Genomic DNA, 12,308 nt, shown 5'->3' with positions numbered 1-12,308 from the left:
TGGGCTTTTGGGAGCAGCAAGGCCACTGCAACGGGTGGCAGAGAGTTTGGCTCAGAGAGGTGGCCCATGTCAGCTGCCACAGCCCAGCTGCACAGCAGTGGACTGCAGGATTCTGTGGCCTGGTGGGTGTGACCCGTTTTTCCTCAGGTGAAAGATTTGTAGGGAGTTTGAGAAATTGCTTTAAATTGCTATTACCTTGGTAATGGAGATTGTGTCCGGCATAGTGGTCCATTTTTGTGGCACATTCTTGTGCCATCCCTTGGGCTTGGGGTTGAGCTGTGCTGAGCCAGGCGGTGGATGAGGAAGACTGGTGTAGGGGACAGAGAGGACAGTGTCTCTGTGTATAGCCAAGGAAGAGCAATGTGGCCCCCTGAGGCCCGTCACTAACCAGTGTTCTCTGGGCCTCCTTAGAGCTGAGCAGCCTCTTCCATGAGGTCTGAGCTCAGAGTGCCTTCCTTCAGCCTGACAGTTGCCTGGATTGGCCATGATGCCTGTGTGAATAATTATAGGTCACTGAACAGAACTGTAGTTAGCTACATCCCTCAAAAATGCCTAATTGTAGGCTACAAATGTGAAAATATACAAGAGCTTTAGAGACATGTCATACCTCATTACAGAGAGCAATGGCATGAGCCAGATGTGACTTGGGTGGCTTTTAGTGTGTTGGGAGCTGCTTGGTGGGCATGCTGGCCGGCCCAGAAGAGGGCAGGAGGCATATTCCCTGTGCTTCACAGGGAGACTGGGGACTTAGGGAAGGGGGAGAAAATCTGTGCTGCGACCATAGCTTGCTCTTCATATGTGCACTTACACGGCTAAATACCTGTGGTTACCATAGGTAGATTTGATTCCTCTTTGGGAATTGTCTTCAGCACCAGTTGACAAACCACGTTAGAAAATGTCACATTTGAGTCTCAGGATCTTTGGCATTTGTAAGTCTGATATTTTTGGATTTAACTATTTCTAACACTCCTGAAAGCCTGTGATGTGTAGTAGTTTGTAAATTGCTGACATCCAGGTTTGAAACAATGGGGCAAGGACTCACGGAAGCAGGGTGCCTTGTTGCCACTCTCTCAGTATGCCCAACGTTGGCATACCTGCTGAGCTCTGTAGGCCTCCATTCAGAATTACCTGTGCACTTATGGGGCAGGTAAAATGGGTTAGGACAAGGATTCTTTTTTTTTTTTTGTGGTACGTGGGCCTCTCACTGTTGTGGCCTCTCCCGTCGTGGAGCACAGGCTCCGGACGCGCAGGCTCAGCGGCCATGGCTCACGGGCCCGGCCGCTCCGCAGCATCTGGGATCCTCCCAGACCGGGGCACAAACCCGTGTCCCTTGCATCGGCAGGCGGACTCCCAACCACTGCGCCACCAGGGAAGCCCAGGACAAGGATTCTTACAGTGAGTCTGTGGAGGAACTTTGGGAGCTTGTGAACATCCTAAAAGGGTAGACAGAAGTTTATGTTCTTAGAAATTTTCTGTGGATGTTCTTGGGGTTTATTAGATACTCAGAGAGCTCTGTGAACTCATACAGCTGTAGTCTAAAAAGTGGAGGTTTGGGACGGTGTCGGTATGCATCCCCTTTGATATCAGTATACAGTATGCTCCACAGTATACTTGACAGATACTGCTTATTCTGACCCAAGATGCTTTTCTCTCGTTTGCACCCTTTTTGCCACATGGCTCTGAATGAGTTAGCACCCTTGAAGGATGCAGATTTTCCTTCAGAGAAAATTCAGATAATGTTCCAAAGTCTCTGAGGGCAATTTCCAAACAGGAATTTCAGGAATGTTTTGAGAATGTATTGGAATAAACATTCCGGCCTCTACGGACTACCCTGAAGAGGATAATGTCTGTGTGTATTGTGTCTCTGGTATATTGTATATCGTTATTGTTAAATCATCTGTTTCATTACCTTTAGTTGTACTCTCATGCCCTCAGAAGTTGGAACCAAGCCTTTATCCCTAGCACAGCCTAGAAGATCTTGGAATTATCTCCTTGAAAATTGTTCTGTTGTGACTAGGTTGTCATTCAGATGGCCCCTAGAAGGATAATTGCCCTGAGGGACAATTGTTGGGGAAATTTTAAGTTCCCTAGAGAAGTGAGGGTATCTGAAATACCTCATATTACCTAACTGGACTATACTTACTTATTGCTGGGCTGAGGGAGCCCAGGTTCACATGAGAGCCTACTGTGTCTTGTCTAGGGTGCTTGGGAGGCTTTGATAAAATGCCCAGTCTGGTTGGTCTGGTCTGGCCCAGCACAGGGCTGTCTCAGCATCAGGCCCCTCCCCAGTCGAGAAGGCAACCTTAGCTTGGTCTAGATTTCCAGGCTTGTGAATAACAGCAGCGGTGGTAGGTAGGGTTTATCTATGGCCTTTGGGGTCCTCTTTGCTCTCAGTTTAAAATATTTCAGTCATCTCTAAAAATCAAGGAGTCTCAGTATTGCAAGGGACCTTACATGCCATCTGTGCTAATCTACAAAGCAGGGGGAGAGGGAAGACTAACCTTATCCGCTTCTTTCACCCTTGTATCCCCAGCATCTTAACTGAGCGAGTGGCATGTGGTAGGGATTCAAAACTACTTACTGAATGAGTAAGCACCAACTTCAGCAGACCATTGTCCTTGCTTCATTTGTTCATTTATTTCACAAATATTAATAAGCTCTTACTATGTGCCACTTATTCTAAATTCTGGGGTATACACTAAAGTGACCAAGACAGTCTTGTCCTCAAGAGCCTCGCCTGTAAGTAAGAAGTTAGGAATTTAAAAAACCTTATAGTCTCTAACTGGAATTTAAGAATAAAAAGTTCTCTCTCATATTGGCCATTCTGGATCTTCTCATTGTCTGAGGTCTCTTTGGGGGACCATAAATAGCATATGTAGTCCCTTCTTCACATGAGAGCCTTTCAGAATTCTCAAGGCAATTATCCGCCTCCCCCATCCACAGCCTTCTCTTCTCCAGGGTAAACACTCTCAGTTCCTGTAGTCATTTCTCCTGTGACATGCCTCTGAGTGCCCTCTCCATTCTGGTCACTGTCCTCAGGATGCAGTCCAAACAGAGCCTATCCCTTGGACAGCGTAGAGTCCAGAACCCAATGCAGTATCCCAAACATTAATTTCCAGGGAACATTCCAGCCTGGAGCCTTTCCTGCAGTTCAGCTTTTCTCTGCTTACCCTGGGCTCAGATGATGGATAATGGAAAGAGAAAGTCCTGAGCTTGGCCAGACTGAGAACATCTTCGTATTTGGCTAATCCTGGAATTGAAAACTTTTGTCTGCTTTCTGCCCTATAGCCCCCCTAACGCCATCCCTCTCCGCTCGGTGTAGATGAATCTACACACAGCCTTGCTGCCAGTGGCTTGCTTGCCTTTCATTTTCTGAGTCACTGCCCTTCGTTACCAGGGAAATTAGCATGAAAAAGCAAATTCCAGTTCTATAACCTTATTCAATTCCAGCCCTTTGTCACATTCTCTAACCCCACTCCCCACTGAAAATGACAAAAGTTGAGTCTTGTGACATCACAACAGTTGGCTATTGTATCAACAGCTGTGATGTCATCAACAGAGGATTATGACTTCAGGGAAGAATGGAGGGAGGGAGTACATCAGGCCAGAAACCCCAGGGGAACAAAGGCGTTATTTTCATGTAAATCTTCACCCAAAAAAACCAGTTGGCCTTTTAGTGGATGGGCTGTCAGTGGAAGCCCTCTCCCAGATTCCCATCCCTCCCTCCCTCAGTGGATTAATGGTTTGGTTTGTGGACTTTGCCCAAGTCTGAGTGTGTGTGGAAGTCCCCTGCTGGCTTCTGGTCTGGCTTGGGTTTTATTCATGAGGTCCATACTGAATAGAGCTTTTCAGGGAGGGCGTTCAGAGGGGAGCCCGGGAGCCTGGGGTACAGCTGAGGCAGATGTGCACAGCCTCTGGGCTGAGAGGGAGCTAGTGTGCAGCCTCATCTCTTCAGGCAGAGGGGCAGCTCTTCTGTCAGCTGCAGTGAAAGCCTGAGTGTGCCGTCCATAGGCCTGAGTGCTAGCTGTCCGCCTGCTTCTGGGGCAGGGTTGGGCCTGCCCTGGGAGCTCCTCCTTGACTCCTTGACACAGAGACTTAAAAAAACACCTGCTACCAGAGGTTCCCAAACTTTCTCAGTTCGTGGGCCTTTAGTGTTTTAGTAATTTTTCACAGTGCCCAGAGGGCAAAAGAAATACCTTATTTTTATTTATTAAGTGTTTAGGTGTAAACAATTTAGTAAGTGCTTATATCCTGATAGCTGAGTAGCCATTTGAAAAATATATGTATATAAATTGAAAGGAAAAATATTTTTAGAGGAGGGTTGGGGGAATGGGTGAAATAGGTGAAGGGGATTAAGAGGTATAGACCTCTAGTTATATATTAAATAAGTCACGAGGATGTAATATTCAGCATAAGGAGTATGGTCAATAATATTGTAATAACTTTGTATGGGGACCGGTGGTTACTAGACTTATCATGGTGATCATTTCATAATGTATGCAAATATCAAATCACTATGTAGTACACCTGAAACGTAATATTTTATGTCAATTTCAATTACAAACATTTTTTATTTCATTCTTAAATAACCACAGTTACTAACTTATGGGATGTACTGGGCACTGCACAACATCTCACATCTTGGAATCAGATTGAATACTGCCATCCCCATTTCCTGTTCCACATTGCTTTTCACACGGTTATTGCTTTTTAATCGCAGCAGCTGCTGAAAACCCAGCTTCACAAAGAAATGACATCATCGAAAAGAATGTAGTGCAATCTAATGTTAAAACTGTGAACTCACGGGGTGTCCAAACAAATGTTGGATATTGCTCTTGTTTCCCTCAAAAATTTAAAATATCTTCTAACACAACTTGTAAAACAACTATACCCCAATAAAAAGAGAAATTAATTTAAAAAATATATATCTTGCGGCACCCCTGTGAGTTCACTGCGGTGCTCTAGGGCACCTCAGCACACAGTTTGAGAACCACAGAAGCCAAGTAACACTTGCTTTATTTAAAGGAGGAAAAAGGCAAATTCTGTCCCCATCATAACCCTTAAAGAAGTTGGATAGATGGACAGACAGATGCCCCTTACCTTCAGTCTCAGCTCCAGCTGGACTGCATTGTTAGGGGAAGGCCTTTCTTTGACCAGGGTCCCCTAGGTGGGGAAGAATGATAAGGAGGAAAGGCTTGAAGAACAGCAAGAGAGGAGCATCTCTTATGTTTATTTTTAATTGATTCAGGGCCCTCTGAACTAGATGGCTTAAAGAAAAATGGGATTTTAACACCAAGCATTTGGGGGCCAGGCATGAGACTACTGCCAATATCCATTTCTAACTCTTTACAGACAGAGCTGGGCTGCAGGGGTGCAGTTGGGTTGGAGGATGGCTTCCTGTCACAAGATATGACAGAGACCAGAGGACTTATGTGCTCTGGTGTCAATTAGAGGGCTCAGTGCCAACCTCTCTAGACTCTGGGGTCTGCCACTTACTATGAAACCCTGAGCAAATTACTTAGCCTAAGCCTCAGTTTCCTTCTTTTAAAAAAATTAATTAATTAATTTTTGGCCGCACTGGGTCTTTGTTGTTGCGCGCAGGCTTTTCTCTAGTTGCGGCGAGCGGGGGCTACTCTTTGTTGTGGTGAGCGGGCTTTTCATTGCGGTGGCTTCTCTTGTTGCGGAGCACAGGCTTTAGGTGCATGGGCTTCAGTAGTTGTGGCACGCGGGCTCAGTAGTTGTGGCTCGTGGGCTCCAGAGCGCAGACTCAGTAGTTGTGGTGCACGGGCTTAGTTGCTCCGCGGCATGTGGGATCTTCCCGGACAAGGGCTCGAACCCGTGTCCCCTGCATTGGCAGGTGGATTCTTAACCATTGCGCCACCAGGGAAGTCCTAGCCTCAGTTTCTTCATCCGTAAAATAGAGATAATGACAGCTAGATTAAATGAGATAAATGCATACTTAGAACTGGCAGAGCCTGGCTGTGTATGTGCACTTTCTTCTACTCCCTTCCAAAACTGAGACTTTTATCCAAAGGGAAGTTCAGCCCTAATGATCTGGCCAAGATCTGCAGTTTGAGAGTTACTCTACTTCTTGATACGTTTCCTCTGTGTATCTAATGTTCCTAATCTGCTGAGTTCTGTAACCTGTGTGCCCACTCCAAAGGTTCTTTTTTCACTCTCTAAGTGGCATTTTTTAATGAACAGAGTTCTTATTTAGTGTAGTCTGATTTATCAACGTTTTCCATTATGGTCATTGCTTTTTGTGTCCTGTTCTTGCTCTAAGATCTCCTTGGCTTTTGTTCACGGTTTTTCTTCTGCTTGCAGCAGTGTTTTTCTTCTGCCTTCTTTATCTTCCACGAGTCCTGCAAAACTCAGCCCAGTGTCACTTCTTGTCTCCTCCAGAAGCCCTCCCCTACATCCGTCTGTCCACCTGATTAGGTGTCTTTTCTCCTTGCTCTCAGAGTTCTGTATTTATACATCTATCACAGCTCTTGTTACAGTGTGCCAGAATCTTTTCTTTTCTTGTCTGTCTCAGGCAGGATGGGGAGCTGCTCAAGGGCAAGGACCAGAGTATAGCACAGTAGCATGGGGGCCTGGCTGGGAAGATGCCCTCAGAGGCTTCAAGTAAGTAAACAAATAAAAGTCTTAGGTGCCACACCTGTCTCTCTGTACTTCTCTGACAGTATTCCCCCAACCTTTCTTAACCTGTGCCCTCTTTTGATGAGCATGAGGATCCTCCAGGCAGACGGTCAAATGCTACCCTCAGAGACCGTACTCCAGATTGAGAGTTAACTACATTACAGTGCTTCGGAGAGGGCTGATTAGTAGTGTCCCAAACAGTAGACATGAGGAAAGGAAGGTCCTCTGATTCATTAAGCCCCAGAGGAAGGATCTTTGCATTTTATAATAGGAAATTCATTGTAATCTTTGCAGAGAGCAACTTCAGTTGTTCTGGGGCTGCAGCCACCCCTGCCCTGAATCTATTGGCTGTTCATAGGATGTGGCCCACTTTTCAATTTTCTGAGTGGGTGTGCTTGCTGAGGGTAGGTCAGACTCTGAACTGGAAGGCTGGTGGGCTTGGAAGATGGGCCTGGACAGTGGAGCCCCCAGCCTGCTCACTCTGTCCAGGTAGAGCCACTCTGAGATGGTGGCATATGTTTTTCCATTAAAAAAAATTTCTTTTTTCTTTTTTAAAAAAGATGTGTTTATTTTTTATTTATTTAATTTATTTTTGGCTGCGTCGGGTCTTAGTTGCTGCACGCGGGGTCCTGGTTGAGGCATGCGGGCTCTTTTCTTGTGGTGTGCAGGCTTCTCTCTAGTTGTGGCGTGTGGGTTTTCTCTCTCTAGTTGTGGCACGCGGGTTCCAGAGTGTGTGGGCTCTGTAGTTTTGTGGCACGCGGTCTCTCTAGTTGAGGAGCGCAAGCTCAGTAGTTGTGGCGCATGGGCTTAGCAACTCCGCGGCATGTGGGATCTCAGTTCCCTGACCAGGGATCGAACCTGCGTCCCCTGCATTGGAACTACTGCGCCACCAGGGAAGTCCCTAGTAGTAATCTCTTAACACTAAATTTTAGTGTGATCCAGGGAAGGCCTCACTGAGAAGATGATGTCTGACCAAAGACCTGGGAGATGAGGGAGCAGGCTCTCTTGGGGGAGTATGTTCTAGTTACAGGGGACAGCAGGTGTGGAGGCCCGGAGTTGGAATGTGCCTGGTGTATTTGAGGAAATAATAAGGAGATAGTGTGGCTGGTGGGGAAAACGTAAAGGGAAAGAATAGTTGAAATGAGGTCAGAGATCTCATAGAGACCTAGATGGTGAAGACCTTGTAGGTCATTGTAAGGATTTTGGCTCTTACTTTTAGTGATTGGGATCCATGTTAGGGTTTTGAGCAGAGCAGTGACAAGATCTGCCCTGTTGCTGGTGGTGGGTAAATGTGATGGTGGTAGCTTATTGAGGGTCTGTTCTGATTGTTTCTATTTTCTCAGTGAAATAGGAAACAGAGTAAGAGCTAAGAAAGTGAGGACAAGAGAAGAGGTCCTGAGGCTGAGAGTTGGCGGAAAGCCAGAGACTTCAAGTATGTTCCCTCTTGGTTCTGAGTATCCTCTGTTTTTTATACATGGCTTCTCATTGGTCTTCAAGTTCTCATTATAGAGGCAGAGTATTCTTCCTATTACTACAGGTAGGAAAACGGAGGCATTGAGACTTGCCCAGTCCCTTTAGCCCTTACTATTTCCTAGTCCTCTTCTGAGAAAGTTGGCTTGTGGGCGGTGTGTTTTTCTGGAGCAGGGCAGGCATCTTGCCATCAGTCAGGTTGAGTTCAGCTAGGCTGGAGAGCATGGGAGGGGTGAGAATGAGGTCAAGATTTAGGATTGGGAAAGGCTTCAGAAAGAAGTCAACATTTGAACTGGATATTTAAGAAAGAATGGTGGTGGAGGACTTCATGATGGAAGGAACTGGTTGAATAAAAGCTTGGAGGCATGAACATTCCTGGCATGTGCAGGAAATGGCAGTTAGTCTGCTGTGACTGGCAGAGGGAAGGCACTGGTGTGAGACAGGTCTGTGGCCTTGGAATCATCATCATGTTTACAGGACCCACCAGGTTCTTCTTGCCAAGGGTGAAAGAGGGCAGGGCTCTTTGTGGGGCAGGCCTCCGTTTTATGGACAGAGTGGGCTCCATCGTCCTGGCAGAGCTGGGTTAAGCCGCTCGATGAGAGGGTGAGTTTCCAGACTGGCAGAAACAGCCATGTCTAGGTTCTTAAAACTGTCTTGGAAGCAACCAGATTTCCTTTGGCCTGGAATTGCCTAACAAGCCCTCACCCCATTTTAGGCTTTCAGGAAACATTTAAACCCAACGTCAAACCTCCACAGAATCTGTACTGAACTGGAGAAGGACCATCTGGCAGGAAAAGGGATTGAAAATGGTTGAGGTTGAAAACCCAAACTTAAAGGCCTCTTTGGGGAGGGGAGCTGGGAAAGAGGGTGTGGGAGTGGTAAGTGGGCAGTCGGGAGATGGAGGGAGAGCTTGAGTTTTTTCTGGTTGTTATTCAACAGCAACAACAAAAATCGTCTTTTCTGTGACTGGTTGAGGCAGATTTCAGCCTCACAGGGACCTGTGAAAACCCCCAGCAGTTCTTCTGATCTCGCAGCAAAACAAATCTTGGTTCCTCTCCACTTGACCAGGCTCATAACCCCCTCAACATTTTTGCTCAAAGGGCTTTCTGGACCTAGAGCCCCAGAGCTTGGGGCTGGAATGGAAAAGATCCAAGGTACCAGGTATGTAGAAGGGCCGACGGAGAAAAGGGGTCTGGCACTTTGGAGGGAATTCGGGGACAGACTTGAGAAAAACCTTCCTGGCTCCCTTTCTACAGTTTTTGATACCCACCCACCCAACCTCTGAGCCCACTTTCTCCCCTTTCCCTTGTGTAACCCCTTGATTTTAGGCACAACAGAACCAAAGACAAGGTTGTGGGCAGATAAGCAGAGAGAAATGAGTCAGGAAAGGAAGCGGGGTGGGGGGGGGAAGAGGGGTGGGGGAGGAGAAAGCCAGCGTGACTGAGGTGAAGGCAGGCTTCCCACGAGCAGCCTTTCTTCATGGGGGTGTTGGATGAGAGCTGTTACCGCAGGAGGGCCCTGGAAGATAATAGGGGCACTTGCGAGGAGATTGAAACTCCTGAGGTAGACAGGATTGGCTGAGGGCTGGGAGGAAAAGGCCTGCTGGTGACAGTCCAACTGGGTGGCAGCTACAGCTGGAAACCTCGCTTTCATTGGTTTTATTGCAGCCATGACTTCGGGGAGCGGAGGAGTGCACCTTAAAGGATATGGCCAGTGCTAGAATTTCTAGGGCCCTTTGTCTTCCTGGCCTTTGACTCCTTGGGGGCCCTCTTTTGCCATCAGTTAGCAAATCAGTTACCGTTTATTTGCCTGTCTTTTATGTGCAGAACTCTCTGCCAAGTACTGAGGATTGTTCAAAACATGGAGAAGTACTATAGCTAGCACTGCCCTACAGCTTTCTCAGCCGCGTGGGGACAGAGCGGGCCAGATGTCAGGGGACCTGTGGGATGTGAGCCGCTACAGCAGAGCCTGAGCTGTCAGTCCAGGCAGAGCTATGAAAGGTAAATGAGGTGCCTCCCGCCTTGGCCCAGTCCAAGGACACCGGCAGGAGAGAAAGGGAGAATCAAACGCTCCCGCTTTTGAGAACTCTGGTTTGGGTACTTAAAAGGAGCTCTCTCTAATGATGACCCTCCCTGAAACTTGCGGTGCCAGTGCTGGTTGCCGAGGCCCTTGGAGGAAGAAATGAGAGACGTAGGCCCTCCTCTGGGGGGAGCTGCCAGTCTGATCCTTTTCTGCTCGGCCTGCCGCAGGGCCTAGATGACCAAGGGCAGCAGGAAGGAGTCAGTGAGGGGGTGAGGACGGTCTGGTAGGTGTTCCCTGGGCAGGGTGAGTAGCAGGTTGACTCCAGGGCAGTCAGACCACAGCTGTACAGAGCCGGACTGGGCCGAAGCCAGGTTCTCGGGGCACAGAGTTCCGTTCCCTTTCTCACCTTCTCCTTCCCTCTGGGCTGCTTCCTAAGCTGTTACTTCCGCACCAGAGAGTGCTTAAGAGATCAGTGGAATGTCGACGTCGGCAGAAATTCTCTCATGTGCTTTAGAGGTTTCCTCTGGTGGGGTGGGTCCTGACTTCTTACCTAGACCAGACGAGTAGGGTGCTGGGCAGTGTTTGTGTTTCCTCTCAGTGGCGACCTTAACCCCAGCAGAACGGGAGGCTTCCCTCCAAACACTTGCATCTGTTCTTCAGCGCTCTTAGGGCTCAGATGTCTCCTTCTCAGGGGCGAGGCATACTGTCATGTCCAAAATTAGGCCTGCGGAAAAGTACCACACAGACATTTAGAAATGTCACTTAACGAGGGGAAACAGTTTTTTGCTCTAGTATAGGAAGGTTCATCCTTAGAGGCTGGGCACCCCTCAGAAGGAGCTCCCTTCAGAGACTGACTTCTAAGGGATCCCTTCTCAGACCTTGGGCAGAACATCTGTGGATTGGGTGATGAGACTGGATGGTAGGGAAAGGGACGAGGGGAAACAGTTTTTTGCTCTAGTATAGGAAGGTTCATCCTTAGAGGCTGGGCACCCCTCAGAAGGAGCTCCCTTCAGAGACTGACTTCTAAGGGATCCCTTCTCAGACCTTGGGCAGAACATCTGTGGATTGGGTGATGAGACTGGATGGGAGGGAAAGGGAGCACTGAGGGAGCTGGAGAGACAACTGCAAGATGCAGGCTGGCCTGAGTGACAGCAGGGAGCCTTCCAGAGGGTCTTTCCTCCAGTGGCAGTGAGGGGAGTAGATGGAGGGTTTCAAGCGGCCAGCATAGGCTCCTCCCTGCACTGCTCAAGCCCAGCCCTCCAGGAGGCTTTGTGTGGCTGCTCCCAGGGCAGTGCCCCCTACCCCTTCCTTGCTGGGACGTGGGACACAGCACTCACCTGCTGACTGGGAGAGTCAGGTCACAGAGCTGAGCAAAGCTGGCCACCTGTAGGCGTTGGGTGGGGAGCGACAGTGGTAAATTGGAGAGAGCTTGCTACATCTAACTGGACTGCCAACTGCTGCCATATAGAAATGCAGACGGTGATGGCAGGTTTTCTAATTTTTCAAGAGAAGCCAGAATCTGAATTTTTATTTGCATTTCATTTATACTCACCCAATTTTTAAAACGTTTGATAACTAATTCAACTTTTTAAAAAAAAATAAAGGGAAAACCAAATGGAACATATTTTTGCTCTTGCAAACCACCAGTTAATGTCTTCGGGTATGAACTCTTTTTTTCCCAGGAGTTTGGAAGTGAGGGGAAAGGGAGGAAAGCGGTTGTTAGCTACCAGGGGTGGGTGGCAGGAAGAGCTGTTCTGAGATACAAGAACTCAGAGTACAGCAAAGACTGAGGGAACTGTTTAGAGCAGACATTGATAATGCTTTCACTGGATCCTGTGACGTGCCTGCCCCTTGGTTGAGGGTCGGTGGTTCTGTGCAGGTGCAAGAAGCTTGGGGGGGTGGGAGGAGGAAGGGGACTGAGTGTCCATCTTGTATTTGCTCACAGCTGGGCAGACTCTTGGGAGGATGGTCATTAGTGACCCTTCATACCTTTGCAAGTCCTCAAAACATTGTGGGACTCAAGTTTTCACACTTACGGGCGTGTAACACTAGCCTGAAGTGCTTACTGAACATACGAATTCCTAGGCTCCGTTCAAGAGGGGGGAGGTGGGGGCTTCCCTGGTGGCGCAGTGGTTGAGAGTTCGCCTGCCGATGCAGGGGATGCGGGTTCGTGCCCC

General features: G+C 48.1%; 1 protein-coding gene across 4 annotated transcripts in view; it reads left to right on the top strand.

Annotated features, from left to right (window-relative positions):
* Nucleotides 1-12,308, top strand: part of DENND2B (DENN domain containing 2B) — a 133,820-nt gene that overhangs the window by 60,259 nt on the left and 61,253 nt on the right. The window lies entirely within an intron of this gene.

The sequence above is a fragment of the Lipotes vexillifer genome, unplaced genomic scaffold (assembly GCF_000442215.2).
Source record: "Lipotes vexillifer unplaced genomic scaffold, Lipotes_vexillifer_v1.1 scaffold61, whole genome shotgun sequence".
Taxonomy (NCBI): Eukaryota; Metazoa; Chordata; class Mammalia; order Artiodactyla; family Lipotidae; genus Lipotes; species Lipotes vexillifer.
Note: the sequence above shows the minus strand (reverse complement) of the source record. Positions and strands in the feature narration are given on the sequence as shown.